This window comes from Phyllostomus hastatus, unplaced genomic scaffold (assembly GCF_019186645.2).
Source record: "Phyllostomus hastatus isolate PE091 unplaced genomic scaffold, TTU_PhHast_1.1 phas_contig_118, whole genome shotgun sequence".
In the NCBI taxonomy this organism is placed as follows: domain Eukaryota; kingdom Metazoa; phylum Chordata; class Mammalia; order Chiroptera; family Phyllostomidae; genus Phyllostomus; species Phyllostomus hastatus.
In genome coordinates, this window is record NW_025333543.1 from 7,059,685 (window position 1) to 7,087,302 (window position 27,618).

The following is a 27,618-nucleotide window of genomic DNA, read 5'->3' on the forward strand; positions in this document are numbered from 1 at the left end:
AGGTATGGCTTGTACTTAGGATTATTAAGATTATGAGAAATAGGGGCATGTCTACAGTGTTGTAATATCCCGAAGAGCAAGGACAAGGTCTGTTTGGCTCATCACTCTATCCCAAGTACCTGGCATAGAATCTAGAACATAGTAGGTGTTAAATAAATACATGTTAAATAAATGCGTAAAAATTAAGAAATAAGTTTGAAGTCACAGAACAGGTAAATACAGTAGCCAGAACTTAAATCCAAGTATTTTTGACTCAAAAATGAAAGATAACTATACTAATTTGAGAGAAATTTGGGCTTTATTTAAGAGGTAACACAAAGTCATTAAAGGGTTTTGGGCTGGAGAGCCTTTAACCCAGGTTTTACTCTAGGAAGATTGCTCTTGAGGCAAGGCAGTTTAGAGCAGGAAGAACCTGACAATGGGAAGACCAGTTGATTTGCTATTATTATAGCCTATAATCAAGTAATAAGGGCCAGCAAGGATGGTGGCCACAAGAATAGAAAGAAAAAGATGAACAAGAGACATATTTGAATAAATAAGATGGACACCTAAATTGATGTACAAAGGAGAAGACAAAGATTATTAGTGCTCATCTGGGGAAAAGTGGAACAAGTTACAAAATTTAAGTAGTCAGTAGGAGGAAGTTGGACTGAAGACCAAGAAATATAATAGTTGATTTTAAACATGTTGAGTTTGATGTGATTTTGAGATATGAGTGAAAATGTTCTACTATAGCAATAACTAGTAGGTTTTACATTGTTCACCAGGAGGTAGGTGTCTAGAATTAGTGATGAATGAAGATTTCAAGAATGAAGAATGAATACAGAGTGTTTGTATCAAACAACAGAGGGGAATATGGAAAGGATTCTAAAGAGAAGCCTGCCCCTACTGTGAAATAGGAACATTCAGTCTTGGGTGAGCCAATATTCATCTTGGGTGAGACAGAGGCAAAAGGAAGCATGAGTTCCAAGTATCTGCCATCTCAACACTGGAAAAAAATGAATATTTAGGACTCAGTTTTGCTAGAGTAACTGGGATGCTAGTTTGGCTAGAAAAAACCTTGCATGTTAACTGCTAAGAGGTGATGGTTAAAACCAAGAGTACATTCATGGAGAAACAAGAGAAAGAAGAGAAGGCAAGTGAACTAAATATTGGGGAATGCCAATGAAAAGCCATTGGAAAAGCCAGTGAAGGAGTCAATAAAGGTAAGTTTAGTGAGGTATCAAGTCACAGAAGTCAGGCAAAGTGAGAGGCCTCAAGAATGAGCATATGATTCACATGGCACCTCTTTGTTGACCTTCACAAGTAGTTTTTCAGGACATTCAGTAGTGGCAGTAGTGGCACATGTGGTGAGGAAGTAGAATGTTTGTTAAAAGAAGGATAATAGAAAGGCAGTATCAGGATCAAGAGGAGTTTATTCTTAAATTGTAGGAAAGACATATGCTTATTTATAGAATTCTCTTTCATTCACTAACATTTATTGGTGTCTACTAAGGACCAGGCAGTGTGGTAGTGACGGGAATACAGAGACATGGTGCCTCTCCTAGGAAGCTCACAGTCACTTGATGGAGGCATAGGTTGATAGTCAATTATGGGCATATGCAGGAAGGGCAGCCAACTTGGAAGTGGTGCCAGAGCTAAGTCTTGAAGGAGACTGGAGAATGGAAATTCTTAGGTGGCACAGTACTTTGTGTGAAGATACAGAGGCAATGGAGAGCACATGGTCTGGCCAGGAGAAATGCAAATAGTTGAGCTTAGAGAGATGGTGATATCAAAAAGAACAAATGAGTGAGACAGAAATTGTTATGTCAGCCTTCCAAAGGAGCAAAAAGAGGCATTTCCAAGAGCCCTGGAACATAAGACAAGTCATTCTACCTGAGACAGAGGAGAGGATAAGAAATCAGATGAAGTACAGGGACACTGAAAGAGTTCAGGGCACATGATCTCAATGTTTTAAAAATAAATTATAGTATAGACCATCTGCTGAAAATGATGGATATGGGGAGGAATTAGGGACTTCAGGATAGAGGGTGAGGAGGTTTAGAACAGTTATAGCAGGGCATGCAAATTGAGGTCAGCAAGAAATGAAAGAAAAGATTGCTTAGTAGCTCTGAAGGTTCCTTTGAGATGATATACAATGTTTTATGACTTCCTCTTCATACTGATGGAAGATATGGAAGAAATTCAAGGCAGAACATCAAGGACACAATGATTTCAGGGTCCAAATGAAGGCACTTACTTAGGCATATAGGCTTTGAAGCCTAGAAAGCTAGTTGGTACAGAGGGCAAAACAAAGCTTCATTAGGGTAAAGAACTGGAGGAGAAATCATATAAAAAAATAACATGTTGAGTGCTTACCATTTGCCAGGCATTCTGTTAAACCATTTGAATCACTCTTTATAAATACCTTGTGAAGTAAAAAGTATTATTATTCTCCTCTTTTAGATGAGCAAAGTTGCCAAAAGTCACAGTTAGAACCAGATTCAATCCCATGTCTGGGTGACAGGAATCTGTCCAGGATCTTAAACACCTCAACAACACTGAAGCAGCTTTTTGTGCTAAGAGGGAGTGCACTGGAGGAGAAGTCAGACAATCAAAGCTCTGGTTCTGGCCCTTTTCCTCTCTAGTTGTGTGCTTTCGTGCAACTTCATCTACCTCTTAAATTCTGGGATCCGATACTCTCACCTAATTATTTTAAATACTGAAAGAGATCTCATCTTTGAAAGCACTTTGTTATATAGTGTATATAAAAATAAATATAGGGTGTTGCACCTGCTCTTTTTATATATAATTCTTATTTTTTTGAAATGAACTAGAAAATTTTTGGCACTGATGGGAGGAATGACAAGTAAGAGATGAAAAGAATTTGGGGCAAGTTGTCCTATTACAAGACAAGTACAAACTGTAAACAAACTGCAAATGTGTGTCTCAACTTTCTAGACTAGACTATAGTAAGCAAAAAATTAAATGCACTTCTCAATATGGTACTGGTATATCTTTAAAATCAGGGACATTTGCCTAATACATTATTTATCACTGTATATTCTCTAGGAAAAATAATAAAGAAAATAAACAAACCATTACTGTCAAAAGAAAAAAAGCATAACAATGAATTTTCATGTCAGTTGATGTCCATTAATGCAGTGTGGAGGGCAAATGAATTTTTTTTGTTTTAGGTTTGTTGAGGAGTCTTCAAAAGAATCTTTTTTTCTTTAAAAAAGTTTGAGGTATTATATTATGTTATGTTTTTAAAATAAGGTTCATATCTTACAGTTGGTACATAAGTCACTCATGGTGTGAAACCTCAATTAACTAGAATCCAAGAAAATGTACAAATGTAGTAATAGGATTTTTGTTACCTCACTTGATGACAAATCATCAGAAAACTGGTAGGGAAGGAGCATATGTTTTTCTATTTAAGTAAAAAACCTTGCAGAATACCCTTGGAACCAGTTAGGTTCCCTGTGTAGGCCAGTCTCCTACACCTTTACATTCTCTTGCTCGCAAATGGTTATGTCATTTTTCACATTGAGAAATCTCATTTTTCACACTGAGTTTTATTGAAGCAAAAAAAAGTAAGATTAGGGACCATTGTCAACAATAGGATTTTAATTAAAATACAGGCTTCTGTTTAGTCCTCTGACATTGAGGAAAGTTGAATACCCTGTTCCCTTGATCATTTCAATTTAGCAAAGGGATGTGTTGATCAGACTAGATTCTTCTCTGGGAAATGTTTGTGTCATTCATAAGGAATGGAGGGAGACCTTTTGAAAGTATTTCTTGCTGAGCTGTGTACCCCAATGACATTCATAGCCAGTTATTGAATGACAGCTGAATAGTCAAGTGCAGAGGCTCTGGAGACAGACTGCACATTTGAATCCTTTCACTGTCTGTGTGACCCTGGGCAAGTAACTTCTCTGAGCCTCTATTTTCTCATCTGAAATATGCGAATGATTATAGTACTTACCTCACTTTTGATGGTTATTCTGAGGATTCCATGAGTTAATGCATGCAAAACAGTAAGCTCAGCACACAGTAGGCCAATAAGTGTTCTCTGTTATTATTGTTTGTTTATGTCCTCAGTAAACACTTTTGAGCACCTACTATGTTCTAGATACTGTGCAGAGTGCTGAAAACACAAAAATGGAGGAAAAAAATGTTGGTGAGATCTCTGACTATTAGAAGTAGTAAGACACACAAACCACAGTTTAAACGCATTGTTGAAACGTCTATGGGGGCTCTTAAACAGGAATGCTTAACCAGGCTCAGGGAGAAATGTGGGCCTACCAATCAATAATTAATCATGGTCCTTTCCTCATAATGCATTCACAATACTGAGGCGCAACATGAGGAAGAACCTGAGTTTTAATAGTGGCAGTGCAGCAAAATACTTATAGTATGAACCATTTCCTTTGCTTCAGATGCTTTCTTATTCGTGAAATTATAGTGTCGAAGTAGTCATGTACTGGAGCCCTCTGGCACAGGCTCATGACAGCTTCTTGTGTGCATCTCTTCCCAAGGCACATCCCCCGGCCACATCTTAGCACCTTGAAATTGACCATAGTGGGAGTATTTACACCACAGAAAGAGGCTAGCACTACAAATCAGGGCTTTTTTTCCTCCCCTGGAGGGATGGTTATTAAATATTTAGAAGCATACTTCTGAGTTGAACTTATGAACTCCAAAGTATTTGCCAACTCCAATAACTTTCAACTTTGAGAGGGTCTTCTGCAATTACATTTTACCCTATTGCCACTGCGTTGGCATATTTGCTTTCTCTTCTCTGTTTATATAATCTGCCAGATCAAGCTGTATGAGCAATTTTAATGTTTATATTGGTAGTGACTCCAGAAATACTTTCACTTTTCCTATACTTTTATCTTGATATATTTAGTCTTGTGATGTGCCCAGATCAGGCTTTCAATATAGAATGCCTTTTTAATGTTTTTTTTTCTCTTTCTCTCTGAAATAGTACTGGCCATTTAGCCAACTCTGAGTTCTTTACTAAAAAAAGAAGAAAAGAAAAAAAAACACATAAAGATGATTCAAACTAATTTATTCTCTCAAAATGTGGTACACATAGCAGGTGAAACTGAATCAACCATAAAACATTTCTATATTTCTTTTCAGTTGGTAGTTAAGATAATTTTACTGGCAAAACATTTCCTGGGAGTGATTGTATCAATGGCACTTTGGTCATTAATCTACTGCTATTTAGGAATATTATCTATAAAGAGGACTGCTCTGTTGGCTACAAATATCAGCTCAGCCTAAATTTAAGACCAGCTATTTAACTGTCTGCCATCTATCTGCTTCTAGTTTCCTGATTAAACTAGCTTACATTGCTCTTTTTATCCCTTAGAAACCTACTAAAACATTTAATTTTCAAAGAATTTATTGAGTAGCTATCTGTGCCTATCTTCACTTCTAGTATAATCATCATCGTCCTCATTATCAAGAAAATCCTGTCACAAGCATATATATATATGTGTATTGTATTTGTGTACTAATTTCTTAAGAAAAACCACAACAGGCATAATGAATACTATTTTGTAAGAGAGAGGCTTTCCACACTTTGACCTAGGTAACTTTATTTCTTTAGGAATTGATTTTCTTAGAAATCAATGTTTTATAAGTACATAGATAGTGAGTACTTCATAAAGTACTGTCGATTACATCATCTCTTCTAATTTGCATGATTTCTTTGAAGGTAAGCATTATTTCTATGTTTTTAGATAACAAAACTGAGATTCAAGGAAAACAAAATTATCTAAAATATGATAAACATGTAATCTAGTTCTTTTGAATGTATTTCTAATTTTTTAAGAAAAGGATGCTTATTTACATTTTTTAAAATATATTTTATTGATTATGCTATTACAGTTGACCCATTTTTCTCCCCTTTATTCCCCTCTACCCTGTACTCCCCTCACACCATCATTCCCTCACCTTAGTTCTTGTCCATGGGTCATACATGTAAGTTCTTTGACTTCTACATTTCCTACACTATTAACCTTTCTCTGTCTATTTTGTTCCTACCATTTATGCTTCTTATTCTCCATACCTTTTCCTCCATTCTCCCCCTGCCCCCTCCCTGCTGATAACCCTCCATATGATCTCCATTTCTGTGATTCTGTTCCTGTTCTAGTTGTTTGCTTAGTTTGTTTTTGTTTTTTGTTTGGTTGTTGATAATTGTGAGTTTGTTGTCATTTTACTATTCATAGTTTTGATCTTCTTCTTTTTCTTAGATAAGTCCTTTTAACATTTCATATAACAAGGGCTTGGGGATAATGAATTCCTTTAACTTGACATTATCTGGGAAGCACTTTATCTGCCCATTCAATTCTAAATTATAGCTTTGCTGGATAGAGTAATCTCGTATGGTCCAGACCTTTTCATGACTTAGAATATTTCTTTCCATCCTCCTCTTGCCTGTAAGGTTTCTGTTGAGAAATCGGCTGATATGGGAATCAGCTGATAGGATACTCTTATGGGAACTCCTTTGAAGGTAACTGTCTTCATTTCTCTTGCTACTTTTAAGATTCCCTCCTTATCTTTAATCTTGGGTATGTAATTATGATGTGCCTTGGTGTGTGCTTCCTTGGGTCCAACTTCTTTGGGACTCTGAGCTTCCTGCACTTCCTGGAAGTCTATTTCCTTTGCCAGACTGAGGAAGTTTTCCTTCATTATTTGTTTGAGTCAGTTTTCAATTTCTTGCTCTTCCTCTTCTCCTTTTGGCACCCCTATGATTCAGATGTTGGAATATTTACAGTTGTCTATGAGGTTCCTAAACCTCTCCTCATTTTTTTGAATTCTTGTTTCTTCATTCTGGTCTGGTTGAATGTTTATTTTTTCCTTCTGGTCTAAACCATTGATTTGAGTCCTGGTTTCCTTCCCTTCACTGTTGGTGCCCTGTATATTTTCCTTTATTTCACTTTTCATAGCCTTCACTTTTTCCTGTTTTGTGACCATACTCAACCATCTCTGTGAGTATCCTGATTACCAGTGTTTTGAACTACATGTGATAGGTTATCTATCTCTTCATCACTTAGTTGTATCTTTTTCTAGAGCTTTGATCTGTTTTCATTTGGGCCATGTTTTATGTCTTGGCACACCTATTTCATAGTTAGGGATGGAGCCACCCACTTTGCTGCTTTGTGGTGCTATCTATGGAGGAGGGGTCCAAGAGGGAACAATGCCACTTGCTCCACTCTCTGACAGCTTTCAGTCACTTCCTCTGCTACCCAGAAGGAAGTTGAGCCCTTCTGGTGCTGATTCCTTGGTGGGTGGTTTTGTGTATGTTCTAGGACCCTGTGGGTCTCTCCAGTGAACTTTTCTATGAGTCTGGGAGTTTATTCTGCTGCCTCAACCCCAACAGGTTTTTTCAGCCAGAGGTTTTCAGGCTTTATGTCCCCATGCTGGAACCCTAGGTTGCATGGTCTGTCTCGTTTCCTAGTTGTCCCTCAGTTTACCTGCATGCAAATGTGGGACAGTCCACTCCACCAGCCACCACACTTGGTCCACCAGCAACCACCTTGCCCACCCTGGCCCTCCAGCTGCCACCTTGCCACAAATTCTCTCCATCCCTGCTGCCCGTCTCAGCCTCTCCTACAGGTCTGGATGAATGTTTCTTCTTTAACTCTGTGGTTGTCAGACTTTCATACAGTTTGATTTTCTGGCAGTTCTGGTTGTTTTTGTTTTTAAATTTGTTGTTGTCCTTCTTTTGGTTGTGCTAGGAGGCACAGAGTATCTACTTACACCTCTGTTTTGGCTGGAAGTCCTCTTATTTAGATTTTAAAAAGTTATTTGCATGTCTTGGAAAATATTTTTGTTCAAAAGGCATAATATTTTAGTAAACATTTGTTTTTACCTGTCTAGCTGTCACTGTCTCTACCAGTGGCAATTCTTTTGAAAACTCTCCTTTCACTATCTAATGGGGCTACCGATCATGTGGTCTACCTCCCTCACCACAAGGTGAGCTTGCCAACCAGGCTGGCCTTTCAATGAACCCTATTCTTTTGACCCACAACTTGGTCAGGGGTAAGCATGTGACCCAAGCCAGGCCAGTCAGAATCTTTTTGGGGAATTCAATACAGATACTGTGACAGGACCTTTCTCCTTCAAAGATCTTGCACATGCTAGAGATGATGTTAACTGGGAGTGTTTTATAACCATCTTTGCCACTATGTGGAGAAAGCCTTCCTGAGCATGACACTGACCCTAGGAACAGAAGATCCTAGATATGGAGAAAGGCTCCCAATGTTAATGCTTGAGCAATAGCATTGTCTTATGCTAATGGGAAACAATAAAATTTTTTCTTTCCTCCTTTCTTTTTCTTTTTTTCATTAGCAGTTTCATTATGATTCTTTTATTCCTTGCTCCTAAAAAAAAGTCCTGACTAAGCAATGTCCACTCAAAGATACTACAAATCTGTGAATTCAAACACAAAGAGCATAAGAAACTTTATATATTCAAGTTAATTAGAAAAAGATAGTTTCTTTATTTACTTAAAAATTAGTTTAAATATTTTTTCTTTGCATTTGAAAACATATCTATTAGTTAAAATTTCTGAAGTAGTATACTAGTTTTTTCTGCTATATAGTTTCAAATTCTTCTACAATATTTACTTAGCATAATCTCAAGATTGAAATAATGTATCAAAGTAAAGTCAAGATGTAAAAATTAGAAAACATTTCAGTCTTACTTTTAAGTATATAAAAGGGATTTATGATGATGGAAAATGGCCAAGGCCCCATATTAAGCAATTACAGTCATAAAAACAGTCATAGCTAAATCTCAAGGAGGATTTGCCAGAGTGAAATCCTAAGGCAAATTCTTAGTCCTCTCTCTAGGTATATTATTTCTAATAACTTTAAAAGTAGACCCATTAAAAACAAAGTAAAGGAAAGGAGATTCCAAAAAGATATTTCTGATATAATTTAAAATGTATTTATAAATGCTGTTTATGAGGACATATTATATCACACAATATTAATCCAATATTGTGAGCACCCACTATATATGGTACCCTTGTATAGATACTGAAAGTTTCTGTCCTCAAAGAATATACAGTCCATGGATTTGGATATAGCAAGGTAAATGCTTAAAATCAAAATGCGTAACCTAAAATGAAAGTGAATGGATCTACTGGTCTATTGAGTAAGCAAATTTTAAAGATGCTTTGTTGAACGTCTGATTCTTATGCGTAAAGATTTAACGGTGTTATCATCCTAAAAAAAAGCCTAAACTGACTTTAGAAAGATAAAAAAATACCATGTCAAAAGTCTCTTCTAATATAGCCAGACTTATCTGGAAAATAATTTCTAATAGTAAGTCAAAGGGATGGAGAAATTTTCAGGACTTTTCAGCCCATCCAACTGCTCATTTAGAGAACATTTACATGATCCAAAATACCCATGAGTCAATCTTCTATGTAATATGTACAGCCCAGTTTGCTTGACAATATTCTTTCCAATAGCTAATAAAACCCACTGAAGAAGAGGTGGGATATAGCAGAGAAAGTATGGGCTTCTCTGTCAGACAGATTTTGATGTGATGTGAATTTGGGCTTTACCATTTACGTACCTTCTGACTCAATTTTTCATTTAGAACATGGGGATAGTGTCATCTTGTTCATTTAAAACATGGGGGTAATGGTGTACTTCTTGTGAGTTGGTCATGAGGGTAAGAGATAAATTATGAAAAGAGAGGCACTGGCTTTCAATTCTGTTACATACACTGACATTCAATAAATGTAGCTAATATAATTACTACCCTTAGATGTGTTTCAGCCAATTTTTGCTTACTCCCATACAAAATGAGGAACTTGGCACAGTCCAACCACTGAGCCCACTCAAAATATTTGGCGGCTGTTTCATCACCTTAGTCCTCTATTCTACAGATTAAACAGTGTTATTTCTTATTTTCCTACCCTTTGCTAACTTGTGGTTTTCCTAAAACGCATTTCAAGTTCTTGAAGTCCTTCTTACGCTGTCCTTCAAGAAAAAGGCCACAGTAAGGGCCTTCTATGCTTAAGAAGAACAACTAAATAACCATTACTTGCCTCTTTAGAGAAGAGTAAATCCATATCCCTCACTCAGGTTTAGCAAACAAAGATATAAGATATCCAGTTAAATTTGAAATTTAGATAAACAATAACTTTCCCTAGTGTTAGTATGGGACAACCCAATTTGTAAGCAAATGGAGAAAAAAGGGAAAAATTACCCTTTTTACTAACAGAATTTTGAAAAGATTTTAGCTGAACCTATTTATCTGCTGAGGTAGAACAGTATTTTCAAGGTTTTTGTAGCACCTACAGGTTGTTGTTGCTGTTTTGCTGCTATGTGTCCAAAACATGCTGTTTTAAAAGTGATTATCAGGGTAACCTGCTCCTAATAAAAAGATGGTTCTAAATACCAGGTGAAGATACAGCTATGTAAAAGGTAGTAAATATTATTATTTTTCTAACTAAAAATCAAGGAAAAGATTCTGTGCTTGTGGAGAACAGTTATACTGAATATGGCAGCTTGTCACTAATATGAAATTTCTGAAACAGAAAAAATATTCCTAGATTGATTTGTATACTCCTTAATAAACAAGCTTATTAAACATTCAAATATAGGTGGCTACAAGAGAAAACAAGTTAAACATGGTAAAAGAATAATTTTCATATCTTATAACTCATACTTCAATGAGTTCCTGTAAACACTGATTCTTGATTATTACACAAATGTTGTTTCTTTGAATAAAATACAAATATTGCTTTTATTCAGATACATATCCAATATTGTATCCCTTCTTCCAAAAAACATTTTAAAAGTTGAAAATGACTGAATTATATGGCAAGAAAAAGCCAACTATGTATTTTCTGGTTGTAACATATGAATAAGATCATTGTCCAACTCTGATGTGGTAAGAGTACAGATTAAAAAAAGAACAGAATTCCTTTGTATTCTCAAGCTTATCCATCATAAATTCATAATCTGTTAGTAAATATCTTTGTTCTTTTAAGAATGGCTGAAATTATTCACACTTCTGGGAAGTAATAAATGGACATTGTTTATCGGTGTGTATATTGCAACAAGTCCTATTCAGAAAATGCATCAAACTGTTACAGTCCTGATTGATGGACAGGCTTTTATCCCATTAATAAGTTGTGGGTCAGTCAAGAATGTTTCATTGCCCTTGAAAATGTGAAGACTGAACTTTCAATATTAAGAAAGTGCTAATATACTTGAAATACTATAAAACTATCTAAAAATATTTTTCAGCCTAATGGATAGCTATAATTTTATAGTTCAGATTGTGGAGAAGTTCTACCAGATTTTGTTTAATTAGTCCAGGAACACTGAATAGTATGAATACGCAAATCACATTTGAGTAACATCTTTCTAACTATCTAAGTTAAAATAAGCCTAGCAACCTTTTCCAGTTGCACTCAAATACAGGGTTGGAATAGGTTAAACCTGACTGGAACTGTCAGAATGTGAACAAGTGAAGGGAGACAAGTTGGAGAGGAAGCTGGTACATTACTCATGAATGAATCAGACATTTTCCTCCCTCTGTGTTTGAAAATGTTCTCAGCATAAGGTGTGGTAAATGCCAAATGGGGGAAACTGTATTCAGGATTGGATTTATATAACTGATCAATCTCCTATGGTATTACTATAGCAGAAACCAAATGGCTGCAAAAAAATGTTAATGGTGAATAGACCCCATTCTTGACAATGGCTGTCATGTAAAGAGAAATCAACATCTAGGGAAAGAACGACAAAGGGGAGAGGCATGAGGGTGCTATAGGCCAGACCCTGTGTGGTCAAATGAGGTAGGTTTTCCTCTGTAACACTACTTTCACTTAGCTCTGAGGGTACATCTGAATTTTATTTGGCTCACACAACCTGAACATTTTTCTTTGAAATCAAAGTTTGCAAGTAAACTATCTGTCAGTGGAATGAATGAACTAAGAACCTTTTTCAAGGTGAATTCTGTCACTATGTGACATTTTATTTTTCAGGCAAAAGAGAGAAAAATACTTTTAGAAATCATGAAAAAACTGTGAATGGAAGGAAGAGCCAAACCTAGTTATATTTTTGTATAGATGTGAATTCCTTGGGTGAACATAATGCAATTCTAGAAGTGTTGGGTGAAAAATTAAAAGCATATAAATATCACTACATCGACATCAATAGTAATCAGAGAATAAAGAACCAAACAAAACTTTCTACAAAGATCTAAAGTACTTTTAAATGAACAGAGAATGCCAAGAAAGGCTATTCTCATAAAAATGGAATAGTACAGAAAAATAAGTACATAAGTACAGAATCCAATTTCTAAAACTCATTAAACACGCCAGAACCTTGAAAAATCAATAAACTAAAAGGTTAGGACATCTTAAAAATAACTGTGTTCCGAATTGCACTTATGTAACTGATCAAGGAAAAATAAAAATAATTCAGGCAGTTGTGCATGTCTGTGTGTGTAAAGCACACATGAGCAAGAGGGAAACAGAAAGAGAGAGGGCAAGAGATTTTTTAAAAATGACTTTTCAACCATATGGGTGTTGCCCATTTGCTGGCAGTCCCAGCTTCCTGCCTCACCTCACTCTAGGTGGTGCTGTAAAGATGGGAGCACACACCTGGAGGAGCAAGAAGGAAGAAGAGCTAACTTCAGCAGACAGAGGCAGGGCTAAGGAGTATTTCAGAGTAGAGATAAATTACTTGATCTGGGAATTACAGGACAAGTAGGAGTTGTCAAGTACAGCTGAGGCAAAGGACAGACACTTTAGACAGGGAACCTAGAGGAGAATGTGCAGTGCTGTTCTGGAGGTTGTAACAAGGATGGCAACTGTGTGGGCTATGCTGAGGGTGGATGAAGCTGGAAGGTTAGGCTGGGACCGTATTACAGCAAACTGTATGTCCTGTTGAGGGGTCTGAACCTTATCTACAGTGGTAAGTCATTTGAGATTTTAAGCAGGAGATGGAAATCAGCATACTTCTATCTATATATTACACAGTTTTGTGACTTTGTGGAGACTGGATTGAATGGAGCTAGAGGCCAAAGGCATGGCAGAAGGCCATTATATCTGTTCAGGCAACTGAGGATGAAAATTAAGAATAGAATAAAGATCTTGTTACCTTCAGAGTCTGAAAATCTGTCTCTCAAGAATCAGTTTTGTATGTCAAACAGCTATTTAACACTACATTTGATATACATTTATTGAGGCCCTACTATGTGTGGGGTGCTTAGGGTACATCAGTAAACAAAACAAACATTCCTGCTCTTGCAGAACTTACTTTCCAGCAGGTGCATCCAGACAACAAATTACACATATAATTAAGTCAGCCATGTAGCGTAATAGAAGTTGATGAATGTTATAGGCAAAAATAAAAAGCAGGGTTGGGGGATCAAGCACATCCAGAGGGAAGGTGGTAGGAGAGAACTGTAGCTTTGAAAAACTGGAAAGGCAACTTTTAAGGACAGGGTAGAAGAATAAGATTTGGCCATTTAAGATGAAAAATAGATTTCTGAGCAGAGGCAAGAAGGACCAAACCGAGACCATACCCGATGTGTTTGAGGCACAAGAAAGAAGCCAGTAAGCCTGGACCTTGGCATCTGGAGGATAAGGTTGGAAGACAAAGAATTAGAGCATGTAGGGACTGTAGGTCACTGTGAAGCTTGTGTTTTTATTGGAGTGAAGTGGCGAGCTACTTCAGGATGATGAGTGAGGGAGTAATTATGATTACATGGAATCATCTTGACTGTGTGTGGAAAAAACTGCTGCTGGCAGGGGGTTGGCACAGGGCAAAGGTGGAGAAGTGAGGCCAGTTGGGAGGCTGCTATAGTAGTCCAGGTGAGTGAGGCCCTGGCCAGAAGGAAGGGATGAATGAGAGGTGGCTGAATTCTGGTTCTATTTTGAAGACAAAACCAACAGGATTTACTGAATTTGGATATGAAGTATGTAAAAAAAAAAGAGTCATAAACACTCCAAGGATTTTGGCTTTTTAAAGAGGGAGTATGGCTTTGCCAGTTACTGACATGGAGAAGCTGGTGGGTAGACAAGTTTGGACAAGTTATCTAGACATTTTCACGATGTGAGACTATCAGGAGTTGCGCTCATGTTTGATATAATTTTTAGGAATCCAAGAGGAGCTGCTGAATATGCAGTTGGAAAGGTGAATCTTGGAGTTAAGGAGAAGGTCTAGGCTAGAGAATTAAGTTAGAAAATTGTCTGCATATCAATGGTATGAAAAGTCTTGAAATTTGATAAGACCACCAAGTAAAGAAGTGCAGTGTAGAGAATGAAGAGAGGACTACACACTAGAGCACATGAAAGCTAACAGGCTGGGGAGAAGAGGGTAAATGAGACAGGGACTAGAAGGTACCTCTACTCCCATGAAACTTGCTGTCCCACTCTGTATCCTTCTCAGTGCCTAATATTTCCCACATTTCTAGGACATCATCCTTGACTCCCAACTACAAGTATTTTAAATATGTCCATCTGCTTCCATCCCACTACCACCTATAGTTCAGGGCAGTGTCACTTCTTCTTGCCTGGATCACTCCAACAGCTGCCTACCTGGTCTTCCCTTGCCAATCTTTAAAAGAATTATATATATATATATATATATATATATATATATAGAGAGAGAGAGAGAGAGAGAGAGAGAGAGAGAGAGAGAGAGAGAGAGAGAGAGAGAGAGGGAGAGAGAGAGAGGGAGAGAGAGAGAGGGAGAGAGAGGGAGAGGGGGAGAGGGGGAGAGGGGGAGAGGGAGGGAGAGGGGAGAGGGAGAGAGAGAAAGAGATGTGCAGGGAGGGAGCAGAACAAGAGGGAGACAGAAACATCAATAGTTTGTATGGCCTGACTGGTGACCAAACCCACAACCTAGGCATGCGCCCTGACTGAGAATCAAACTGGCAGCCTTTCACTTTGTGGGATGATGCCCAACCAAGCCACACGGGTCAGGGCTTCCTTCACTATTCTTGCCCCTAATCATCAGTTCCCCAGTGTACCAGAGATAACTTTCTAAAAAGACTATGTAATCAGATTGTGACATAATCAGAAAGTGACATAATTGTTACTTTTCTGTTTAAAAACAATTCAACTCCTTAACACAGCTTAAAAGCTGTGCATAACGTGCCTTCTTCCTAACTCTACAGCTTTGCCTCTTGCCATCATCCCCCTAGAAATCTAGGTTGTAGTTACCCTGCCCTTCTTCAGGTTGTTGAAGCAAGCCACGTGCTCACCCACTCTGAATCTTAGCACATGTTGATACCTCTTTATGGAACACTCTTGTTCTCACCATCATGCGGTTAACTCTTATTGTCCTTCATTCTCATCTTTGGAACACTTCTTTTGGGAAGCCTTCTCCAATGCCTCTCTTGCCCTCTGGTAACAGACTAGGAACTCTTCCATGTACTCATACATTAAACCTGCCTTTCTCTTATCTAGACATTTTCATGTTGTGTTACTTTACTCATCTGTGTTTCCCACTAGACTGTAAGCTCAGTTTTCACTCCCTAGCATAGTGCCATCATATGACAGTTGGTTCTGAAGAATAGATAATGGAATGAATTAATTCGTGAAAGAACAATCCTGAACACAGACTCTGGAAATATTGCTATGATAGAAAGAAAGGATGAGACTATAAAGATATTAAAGAGATAAAATTTATGTGATAATGATTCAACATAGATTTTGATTATAAGGGAGACTGAAAAGTCAAGGATGGCTAAAAGATGTCTAATTTGGGTGTCATAAAAGGTAAGGAAAATAGGCAAAAAAAAAGTTTTGAAGCAAAAATGATATGTCAGTTAAAGCTCTGAGGTCTCTGTCATTCAAGTGGAAATATCTACAAGATACTTAATAACATTGTCATGGTGGTCTAGAGTCAAGAGGGAGTAAGAGATAACAATCTATGAACCATTGGTCCCTCAGTGCATTTGAAGTCAGAGAGATAAGTGAGACCACCTGTGGGCATGTTCAGTTAGTAGAAAGAAGGGATTCAGATGAAACCCAGGATCTAACCTTTATATTCTAAAGGTAAAAAAATTGAGTGGTATTTCCAAAACTTGAGGGGAAATTCCAATAAGGGAAGAGTGTAATGTATAGTATCAAATTTTAGAAGGGTCAAGTGGGATAAAAACAAGAGTATCAGTCATATTTGACAATAAGGGGGTTATTGGTAATTACCACGAGGTCATGTTCTTGGAAGTGCGTTCTTCGAAGTTTGAGTAGAATGAGTTAAGGAATGGATGAGAGTAGAGGGAATGAGTTAGAGATTTATTTTCAAGAATTCTTCATTAAAAGGGTAAGGCAGAATTAGGAATGAATACTTAAGGTAATTGTGTATAAGGATTCTATGGACATACGCGTTTTCTATCTTCTTCTGGAAGAAGCTGAGTAAGGGCTGAATGAAAAAAGGTGAGTGAGATTTTAAAAAATGAGAAGGATTTGGTAGGAAGGTGGGATAGATGGAGCAAAGTGTCCAAAGATGTGAGAGAAAGTGGGATCAAGACCATTCACTGACGAGACCATTTCAACATCTGGGATGGAAGCAGGGAGGTAATAAAGGGTGACATGAAAATCACTTAGTCTTCTGTATATTCTCTAAAACATAAAGAAAAATATTATACTGAAAATAAGAGGAGCCAAAGAGATTCAAGAGCTTAAGAGAATGGTGAAAGTTTGCAATTATTGTAATGGGAAGGAGAAAATGGAAAATGATCAAAGCAAGAACACAAGTTCAAATGAGGTAAAACTCATTCTAATGCCCATTCCTGTTGAGTGTGTAGGTAGTCCACAAGGCAGATTTGAGAATTTGCCTTAAGTAGTTCCATAATCCTAACTTCTGCAGTGAATTCCTTGTAATGTTTATAATAATTCAACAGATCTATAACTTTTATTAAGATGAAATGTCAGCATTTAATTGTTTTAATTTAAAAACTAGTTTCATTGAAATCTGCAAAAAATAACTTTGGTGAAAAGAAAATATACTGAAACAGATACCCTGCTGTTTTTTCAATAAAACCAACAGTCTAAAGGTGCTAAACAAATGAATCAGATATATTGATCTTCTAGCTCTGAAAATGAAAACCCATTTAGAAATTGTGGGGGAGTCCTGATCCTAAACAGTGTAGTTATTCACTCAGAACCTTTAATGACACTTGGGAAGTAATTAATCAACTTATGATACAGATTCAGGGGCTGTCACCTTCATTGTTGTTAAGAAAACTATCTTAGGTCTTATCTGCACTTTTTCTGGTGATTTAAAGAACAATTTTTATAAGCTTTTTGAAGACCTGAAGAATGCTTATAACTATCAGACCTTGATGTACAGATTTAACTGAACAAATATTGTTAGAGAGAATGAAATAGAATCTAGAAGTATCTTAATTCTGACATGATAGAAGGTGACTTTTTGAAAAGTCCAAAGTGCACATTCATTTCTATTTGGAGGGAGCTTCTTTCCTGTCAACAAACTTTGCTTTGGCTGCTTTTAATTATAACTCAGTAGTAGTTAACATATTTTTGTACTGTTTTATACTCAATTAAAACAAACAGCTGGGGTAATATCTTAAGCCCAAAGGCTCACATAGGCCCTAAATTATTCTATTTATCTTCTGTCTTTGTCTTAACTAGATAGTAATCGGATCACAACCTCACTCTGGACAGTATAACCATCAGTAAGAGCTAGAGAGATTCTGCCTGAATGTGAGGCCAGTCAGATGACAGATGCTCACCTAAGACTCTCAGTGGAGCAAAAAGATAGAAGTGAAGGCAAGCCCTAGTATGAATTTTCCTTAAATCTACAGACCACTGTCTGAGTTCATGTTTAGAAAATGAAAAATGCAATTTCTATGCACATTCCAATATGAACTCTGTATAATCAAGGCTTATAGAAATGGCCTTAAGATAATATCCACAAGAAAAGCTAATATACATCCACAGTAGATGATGACACAATGGAAAGCAATTAAGGATATAGTTTTTAGAGACATAACTTTTGGTCCATACAGTAATAGATGCATTATAATCACTGATATGCTAGGAAATTTCATTAGTCATGAAAATGGTATAAAAAATTTATGAGTTTGTTTGCTTTTTCTCTTAATACTATGATTTCCTCTGAGAACATGGAATTTCATCTAGAGTTTGTGAGTAGCTAATAGAGGACTTAGGACATACTTCCAACACTCAAAATACAAAGTTCTTCCTGCTTCTGCTATATATTCCTGCTATTCTTACTGGTACCTGAGGGTAGGGTAAACTAAGAGGCCTGATTTAGGACTAGATAGATGATAGTCTAGCTCACAGGTGGCAAACACGAGGCCTGCGGGCTGAATCCAGCCCTCCACCTTGTTTTATACGGCCAGGCACCTTGTTTCTACCCAGCGGCAGTGCTGAGCTCCCTACCCCTAGTTAAGAAGTAGTTAAATTTATACAGTCCTAAAATTACATTCTGCCCTCTAAAGGCAACCTAGGGGGCGATGTGGCCCCTGGTGAAAATGAATTTGACACCTTTGGCTAGCTCCTAGAATCAAACCACCTTTGACAGAGATGGAGGAAGTTCAGACTTTGCTCAATGTGTGCCCTACTATTTTTCTGTGAGCTTCTCTTGATTCCCCACTCAGTTTTGACTAGTCTTTTTCCTAATTGTAAGGCAGCAGGCTGATTCCTAATGGGACACTCTATTCATATACTTGTAATGCACCCAAGCCCATGACTCTACAGTGTAACCACCTATCTCTCTTCTCCCTTAACGGATTCAATACCCCATCAAAACCTCCAGGTCTTCTCTTTCATTATTTATTTTCTGTATCTGTGGCATGAGAGTTATCACAAAAATTTTCTTTTTTTTTTTAATATTTGCTTTTATTTTTTTTTCGATTTTTTTCATTTATTTATTTTTAGGGAGGGAAGGGAGGGAGACAGAGAGAGAGAGAGAAACATCAATGTGCGGTTGCTGGGGGTTATGGCCTGCAACCCAGGAATGTACCCTGGCTGGGAATTGAACCTGGGACACTTTGGTTCCCAGCCCGCGCTCAATCAAAAATTTTCTTAAAGTGAACTAAATTTTCTCAAATGTATATAAAGGCATTTGACTGCACAATTCTTAAGTTGTGAGACCTTTTAATTAAAGTTAAAAATCATCTAAATATAAATATGTACAAACAGATTAATACATAATTATTACTGATTCTCCAGTTACCCACTGAAATAAAAATTAAGCATGTTAATGTCAAAACTATATAAGTAAGTTACTCCTTATATAGTGCTATCTGTAATTAAATTTCAAAACAAGCTTTAATGATGATATATGTATTTGGTAAACCTTCAGTTTTTTACCTAAGAGAATCTCCATTTCAATAACACAGTCATACAATTTTCCTGTATCTTCCCACCAAGATATAAGAAATTGCCAAATTCTGACACCCTAATGTCACACAGAAACAAGACACTTTTGATCAGGGAAGGTTTTCTTGGAACTAAATGTGATAAGTAATTAAAAAAAACATAATTAAAAGATCTCAATGTCCATGTTTCAGTACTATGCCTTCCAAATTCTACTGTTTCCTTTAGACAGAAGGAGTAGTTTCTTCCATAGCTTTAATACTATAGTCATGTGTATTTCAACTGCACTTAAAGTTACATATTTGGGCCAAGTCCATATGGGAAGTCTAGTTACCAGAAAGCACAGACTCACAAACAGGAAATATAACTAGAGTAAGAAGGTGTTTTTCTTTACACAATAGAGTTCAAAGATGTGTCATCCGTGTAATTTGGAGCAAACCCCAACACCACTCATATTGTTAAGTATTCTTTTTGACAATTTATGATTATAGCATTATGTTTTCTAAGCCTGTTTGAATTTGCTGTTCTTGCTTATAGATACAAATGACCTGCCCTTTCCTGTGCACAGTTTTTCAAAAGTAAGCATGTCACGGTGGGAGGAAGGATGGCAGAAATAGTAGAAGGGGAAAAATCAATTTTCAGAAAGCATATGGTAACAACCAAATACTTAGTCAAATTCACCTAGAAATTCCATCCTATTTTCAGCACTCTTTGCGGGGCAGTTGCTTCATGGTACAGAATGAATTTCAATGAATGGCATATTTTTAGTTAGATGGCTTATTTTTAAAAATTGTCAAACCAAGTCGCTGACTCAGAATAGATCTCATTCCAAGACATGACACATGGATATGATATTGAATAGAAAGACTGACATTAGCTGGAAGGTTCTGGGTGGAAGAAAATGCCATTCATTTAACATTCAACAACCTACTTACTGAGTACCTACTGTATGCCAGAATAAACTTATAATAAATATTTGGACTTTATTTTATATTAGAATACAAGGAGAGGTTGTGCCAAAATAATGTCCTTGGGGTTAGTAAGGATTATAATGGAATAGCACTTATCTTTAAAAATACTTATATTTTTTATATTACATCAGAAAAATGCATTAGTACTCAGTCAAACATCCATTCTGTTATGGTTGCAGGATTTTAGATTTCAGATTTTTGAAGATGCTGTTTACTGACCCTTAGTAAAAACCCACTTCCTATTTTTGTGGAACAAAAGGGCCTTACATGGTTTCAAAGATTTTTTAGACATCAAAGAGCTTAGAAAGACATTCAGTTTATGGGTAATGATTTAGGATTTAGTGAATCAAAAACACGTGGATTAAATTTCTTTTAAAAGACTCCTAGGTTTAATTTTTAAGAACTAAAATGCCGGTCTAAACATGTTAGTCTGGAGGAAACCCAGAATTAATTTTTGAAGATAGTTAGTATTGTCTTATGGACCCAAAACTTGGCTGAGCTTTCCGTTCACACATGATTAGGCCTCAAAAGAAGGTAACCTGCCTTCTGCTAACCAAACTTACTTCTCTCTTTCTCTGATTTGTGAAAACTATATTATTTTAAAGGTCTCCAGCTTTGAATGCTCTTCCTGATATTAAATAAAATATTGGAAACCAAAACAATCCTATGGCCTTATTGCACAATTGGAGTACTTTTTAATTCCTTCAAGTCAATTTTTTTTTTTTACATACGAGTTTAAAATTGGACCTGAGATTATAGGTGCTGTCTCAGATTTCCAACTATCAGGGAATATAAGATCATTTCAAAATAGGAAAAGGCCACTGATCTCAATATGTGCACTGATTCATGATACATTGTTATATTTGCATTAAAACAGTAGGAAGAAATACAGTACATAATCTCTTGTTCTAACACAATGGCCTTCCGGAAGGCCACTAGCCTGGGTATTTCACCAAGTTTTTAGGATTAAAGGAAACAAGTTAGTGCACAACCTGTGAGCCTTTATTCCTTTGGAAAAATAGATTGTAACACTAATCTGATGGCTTTTAAAGGGCACTTGAAACCAACACAGTGCGCGTTTTGAATTTCAATGGTACATGAATAACAACTGATGAAGTTCAGGCAGATCTAAAACAAAACAAAACAAAACAAAACAAAACAAAGTAAGTGCCAGTATTCCAAAGAGAGGGTTTATTCTGAATGAGAAGTGGAAAATGAAATATGAAATATACATACAAAGTTATGATGAATTGAGGTTTCAGAAAATGATTGCTTCAGTTTAAGAATAAAATAGTTAGATTACCCTTTAGTTTCTAAATATAGAGAGCTGATGAATTTAGAAAAATAAGTAGGTGTCAATATAAGGATTATAAAATATATTTTTCTTTTTTAAATTGCTAAACTAATATTCTAGAGAGGAAAAAAATCAGAGAATTCTGGAAGATAAAGTACTTTGCAGAAGTGGTCTTAGGGCTCTTTGGCCAATATGGTGCTGAAGGTGACACAGTACCTGAAGGTCACACAGGGGATCACTTGGCAGATACAGTAGTGGCCAAGATTGCAAACAGGACCACCAGGAGCTAAAACCTGCCCACAGACATTTTGTCTCTCTAGTTGCACAGTTTTAAACATGCTAAATCAACATTTTAATGTTGAGAAATTTCTAGCTTCTCCTAAAAATTCGAAAGACAGCACCACATGGGTGCACACCACACACTGGGCCTCATGACAACTCTGATGATGCCAAGCAGTGACTGCCCCTCTTAGATAGGGGTTTTTCTGAGCAGGCTGTTGGCTCCTAGTGAAAGGGTTAGTTTTACCTATTTAGGTTAACTGTTTGCAAACCTTGATACAGGGTATAGATAGGGGACAAGGAAGAAGGAAGAAAAGATGATGAAAATCCAACACAGTGGTTTAACACTGAAAAGGGTAAGGAAGGTGAGAGAAAAAAAGGAAAGAAAGGAGTGCACAGCAGACAGAAGCTATGTATCATAAAAAATTGCCTCCCTTGCTTTCTCCAGGTTTATATTATAGGGGGAAAGGGATCTGTGACAAAGGCTATAGGTATTGGTCTCAACAAATCCCTTTGAGCCAGGCTCACAGTGTAGAAAATAAGAAGGAAGATTGTCCAAATGGAGCAATATCCCTGATCAAGGATGAGGTATAGGGCTGGGACCAGGTAAATGGAGGAAAATACCTGGGTTCTCTTTTTCCATACTCCATAAACCAAGGAACATGGACCACAACTTCATCTTCATTTTTGAGACTGTAGGAAACTAGGGTTGGTATTCTCCAGGTACTTTCCATAAAAAACCCAGAGGCTCCATGTACAGCTGTGCAGGCTGTGGATTGCACAATTCCAGAGAAAACAATGAGAATGGCACTCCTGAGGAATGCCAAATAGAAGCCCTGCTCCAGATAACCGCATGGGTTGTTTTCTCATCTCCTCTGGGTGGTGCCTCAAAGGCTACCTTTGCAGTGAGGCCTTCTTTGACCCTACTGCTGAAGTTTTCAATCACCACCCTGTCTCCTCTTACCCCTGACAGTTCTTATTCCCCTTTACCACTTTATGCTTCCTTATAGCTCTTATTACCACCTCATATACAATACATTTTGTTATAGCTCTTATCACCGCCACCTCGTATATAACACATTTTATTTATGTATTTTATTTATTGTTTGCCTTCCTAAATATAAAACAGAGCCTCATGAGGTCAGAGATTTTTGTCTATTTTATTCTCTGCTGCATTGCCCGAATCTGGAGTTTTGCCTAGTAGGTGCACAACAAATTATCCCAAACAACTAAATCCTTAGTCACATTCTTGGAGTACAGAAACTTAGCCTTTGCTAAAACCTGTGGTTTTCTGACCACATTTCATAATTGCTCTGACCATATTTCATAATAATCCCTTGTTGTATTTAGAGAAATACATTTTCAAACCCTATAGAACATTATATAATTTATATGGCTCATAAGCTCTCATATACTTTCTATGGGCCCCATGGCTATAACAGAAATTGAAAAGAACAGGAATATCCTTCATAAGCATACTTGCAGAAATTTGCACCATCACAGAAAAAAATATGTATACCTGGGATGTGATTAGCCAGTTAACTGTTTCATTCTTTTTCTTTAAATTGCACTGTGCTTACACCTCCTGCTACAAATGCCACATGTATGATTTTTCTCTCAATTACCAATACATTATACAGCTTATAAAATACTCTCATTTTGTCCCTTAGAAAGAAAAGTAGTCAAGTTTTATTGAATGTTTTTACTGAAATAAATACCAAGGGGAATATACTAACTGTTAAACACAGCTGAAGAAGATATCTGAGAATGAGTTTTCTGATGGGAGAGTAGATTACAAAATTATTCACAACTTTTAATCTGATAATAGGAGAGTGCCCCACACATATGAATGCAGCTTTTCTTGGTATGCATTACTACAAAAAGAGAAAGTGAGAAAAAGAACTGGAGAAATAGAAGGTGAGAAAAACCCTAGAGACAAGCAATGTATATTCATCATTTATCACTAACCTAAGGGTCCCAACCTACTTCGCAGTGGAAATGCTTCAAATAGTTAACCTTTATTGATTAGGCAGAGACTGTACAGTGCTGTTCAGATAGCATGAGAGCTAGGCTCTTGCACATTATTTTGTTGTCTATAACACAGGGAGGTTAAGATATTGCCTATATTGTAAGATTGTTATAGTATCACAAAGATGTGGCTTGAAAATATTAAGAGGTCTTTAGGTTCCAATATTCTGATTGAAAAGTAAAATTCTAATAGCAAATGGGATAATTCTAACAATGTCATTCTCATGTGATGTACCCTTAATAATTGTGGATCTTTGTTCCATTTTATATGTGTGTTATATATCTTTATATTTAGATTGTAAATTCCTCCAGGGCAGAGATTTAATTTCTTCCTTTTTAAAAAATGTTCACCTAGACCTAAACACATATAACACTCTACATGCTGTACTTAGCTATTTTTGGCAAGGGAAATGTGGGCCTGGCAGCAACTCAGTGTCTACTAAGTCAAAGTGATGCTGAATTGACATTAGTCAGTATATCCACCATTTATTAATAAGAAGTGACTATTTATTTTGCACTGAGCAAAACCCATGAAGAAATTCTGTCCTGAGGGCTCAGAGTCAAAGATGAAAGTTTCAACATACACCAGTGAGGTGAACTCCCTGGCACTTGAGTTCCTGCATACTTTTTCCCCTTAAGGCAGGACAATTAGGAAATCTGGTATCCCATAAACAAAACAAATGCAGTAGCTCAAGGAAATATTAGGAATGATGGGGGAAAAGAAAACAGAGATGGTTTTGGCGAGAAGCATTAAGCCTAATGACAGTGATGAAGAAACATTAAAATGGAGTGGAGAAATGGGGGCACACAAGGGCTTGGAAGTAGCTGTGGTCAAATCAAAGGAAAGCGCAGAGGAGGAAAGGGGTAGAGAGATAGGAGGTGCTCTGAAGGTGTAAGGAGCTATGTATTCATCATAGGTGTGTCACCATCATCATTGGTGCATCTACAGAATGGCATGTGTCCTCAGAGAATGTTAGTCTTTTTGAGTTATTCACTTTATTTTGAGATGACCACATATGTGAGAAAGTTTATTTAAGATTATTGTATAGATTTGTAAAAGGAAAATTAGACTAATTCTATTTTGGACTTTTTTTTTTACTAACATCTGAGGAAATTGATTTCTGAAATGCATTTGTTAGTCTAATCCTCATTAAAACAAATTTAAAAAATGTAAGATTGTAGTGGAACATATGCTTATATAGTCTTAAAATGAATTTGTAAGATGAGTATTTCTCCTGCTAAGAAAAGTGTCATTTTTCTTTTATCGTGGTTTACACCTCATGAAAACACTAGTTATGAGCTTTCATATTGACTGATTTAGCTAATCTTGTACATCTTTATCATTCAGATAAACTTCACCCACTAATTCTGAAAGCATGGAATGCACATCTAATGTAAACCCCTATTTTTGATGTATTAAGAACAAAGCAATCTTTGAAAAAGCAGTAGTCAGCATATCATTTTTTATACCATAAATTTCATAACAATCAAAATATATTTAGGTCAATAACTATAGACTTATGCACTGTTAAGTGTGAAACTTAAAAAGACTTTTTAAAAACAACAGTATATTTTATAGGCAATCAGACCCATTTTTGATACTACAAAAATTTCTTACGAGTGACATAAATTTTACCTGTTATTCAGCAGTTCAAAAACTCAAGTCTGAATACACCAGACTTGCAGGCTATGATTGGAACCAAAGCACCTCACTTCTCTTCTGTTATGGAAGTTCACATGTTAAAACAAAGCTCAATGCACTTAGAGCTAGAAAGGAAAGCTATGTACCTGTAAATAATCCAAGCAACACTTAGTTTACATAAAAGCACAATTTATGGCCCAGTAGCACAGAGAAACATGATGTACATTACTTTCAGATCATCTTCACACAGAAAAAAATCATTAATCAGCTATAATAATTTAGCTGTAAAGGAAAATGATGTGTTTTCTAAATCCATTTGCATGGCAATATGCATGTGTCCGGCAGATGGAAAGGACGGAATAACCTCCACCCAACTCTACAAAATGTGAACAGTCTTCTTAAAATTCAGGAGAGGGTCCAGATAGTCTATATTCTCTCCAATGTCAGTTTTTACAATCCTCAATATATATTAACCACCTTAACTTGGCAATTAAAGTACCCTGATTATTATGTCTAAGAGAGTTGACAATATTTCATTCTACCCCAGGGCTCCTTTGAACACAAAACTGTGATAAGGTAAAATACATCGGTCAACTATTTCTGCATAAGCCACTGGAACCCTCTTCAACTGCCAAATTCATAAATGGCTCTTTTGGAACATAAAAGGTATGAAATGTGAAACCGTACGTTGTAAATTCTGCATTGGCAATAGTCAGTGAAAATACTTTCATCTGTGCTTTAATTATTGGGGTGGATATAGTACTAGCCAGAGTATCTGACCTCTGGTTATAATCTGTTTTACTTAATAAGATAGATTTCTTCTACAGAGACCCAGCAAAGAGCTAAGGTACAATTGAAAATGATGGATCACAAGTCCTGTGTATTTGCCAGAAATGAAGATTTCAGTCCTTCACAGAAACATCTGTCTCTTGGAAGGACCCCCACATAAAACAGATAAAGCAGGGTTAGGAACAAGGAAGCCTCTGGGTTGGAAACTTGTCAGCTGTTATCACCTTGGGCCAGGGTGACTGGATTTCTTTTGTAAGGGCTGAGTCAGATCACAGCCCTGAAACTTGCCTGGCCATAAACAGACAAACATAACCGCCTACCCCAGAGCCTCTCTCTTCTGAGTCATACAGGTGGCCATCAGAAGTGAACCCCTAAAATGAAAAGCCCCATTCTGGTTTCGACCTGCCCCCTGACCACATCCCTTGAGTTTCTAAAGACTCTAAACTCTCGCCTACCTCTTTGGTCTTGCCTTCTAGAAGAGTAGTCAGATCTCTTTGGGAACAAAGAGAGCAGAAGCGCTGGGGCGAGGGGTGGGGTGCGGGATCTGAAGGGGTTGTAGTCTTACCTTGTGGTGGCCAGGAACCGCAGCAAAGAAGTAAGTCCGCGCAGGGACCACCCGTGCGCTCAGCGCGTCCCCGCCTCCTCGAAGCAAGTCAGCTGTCCTCCCGCATCTGGTTCGTGCCCTCCGGAGGGCTCTGCATGTGGTCACACAGCCCTCGGCGAGAGCCTCGGGTCACCTGCAGCAGGGCCCAACGAGCGTCTGTTCTAGCCGCAGCAGCGCTCCCTCCGCCCCTTCCCACTCGCAAGCTGACCAGTCGGTGACTCAGCCAGGGATCGGTGCGCGCGGCCCGCGGCTGCCCGGGCGCGTTCAGGCAGGAGGCACGCCCCGCCACCCGACCCAGGCACTCGGCCTCCCGCCCGCCCCAGCACGTGTTCGTCTGTCTGGCTTGCTGTCCGTGGGTCTCGTCGGTGGGTCCAGGAATAATGAGGTGCTAACTGGCACCACCCAGAGGGGGAAATCGGCTCCCGCCCTTCCTGCAGCAAGCATGCCTGGCCTGGCCCCGCAGGGGTTGCGTTTCCTCCCACCCTTCCCCCCACCCCCCCACCCCCACAAGGTGAAACTTTTTAGGTGGAGTTTTCTCTTCCTAGCCGCGCCTTTTCTTCTCCCCCAGCTTGGGCAGTTTGAAGTTAGCACAGCAGCGCACAAACGGACCAAGTCTCCCCCTCCTGGCACTCGCACAACGAGCGTCACCGGGAGTGCACA

General features: G+C 37.6%; 1 protein-coding gene across 7 annotated transcripts in view; it reads right to left on the minus strand.

Moving 5' to 3' along the window:
- MET (MET proto-oncogene, receptor tyrosine kinase) overlaps positions 1–27,399 on the minus strand; it is a 138,265-nt gene extending 110,866 nt beyond the window's left edge. The window contains exons 1-4 of one of the 7 annotated variants that reach the window (XM_045847543.1): positions 26,920–27,399; positions 25,560–25,643; positions 22,520–22,664; positions 3,968–4,129 (exon numbers count right to left, since the gene is read on the minus strand). The gene's annotated coding sequence lies outside the window, so the exon portion shown is untranslated. Of the gene's footprint in view, positions 1–3,967; positions 4,130–22,519; positions 22,665–25,559; positions 25,712–26,919 lie in introns of all 7 variants that reach the window. The other 6 variants (XM_045847537.1, XM_045847550.1, XM_045847523.1 and 3 more) reach the window with 6 other exon arrangements.
- Between the last annotated feature and the right edge of the window lie 219 nt (positions 27,400–27,618).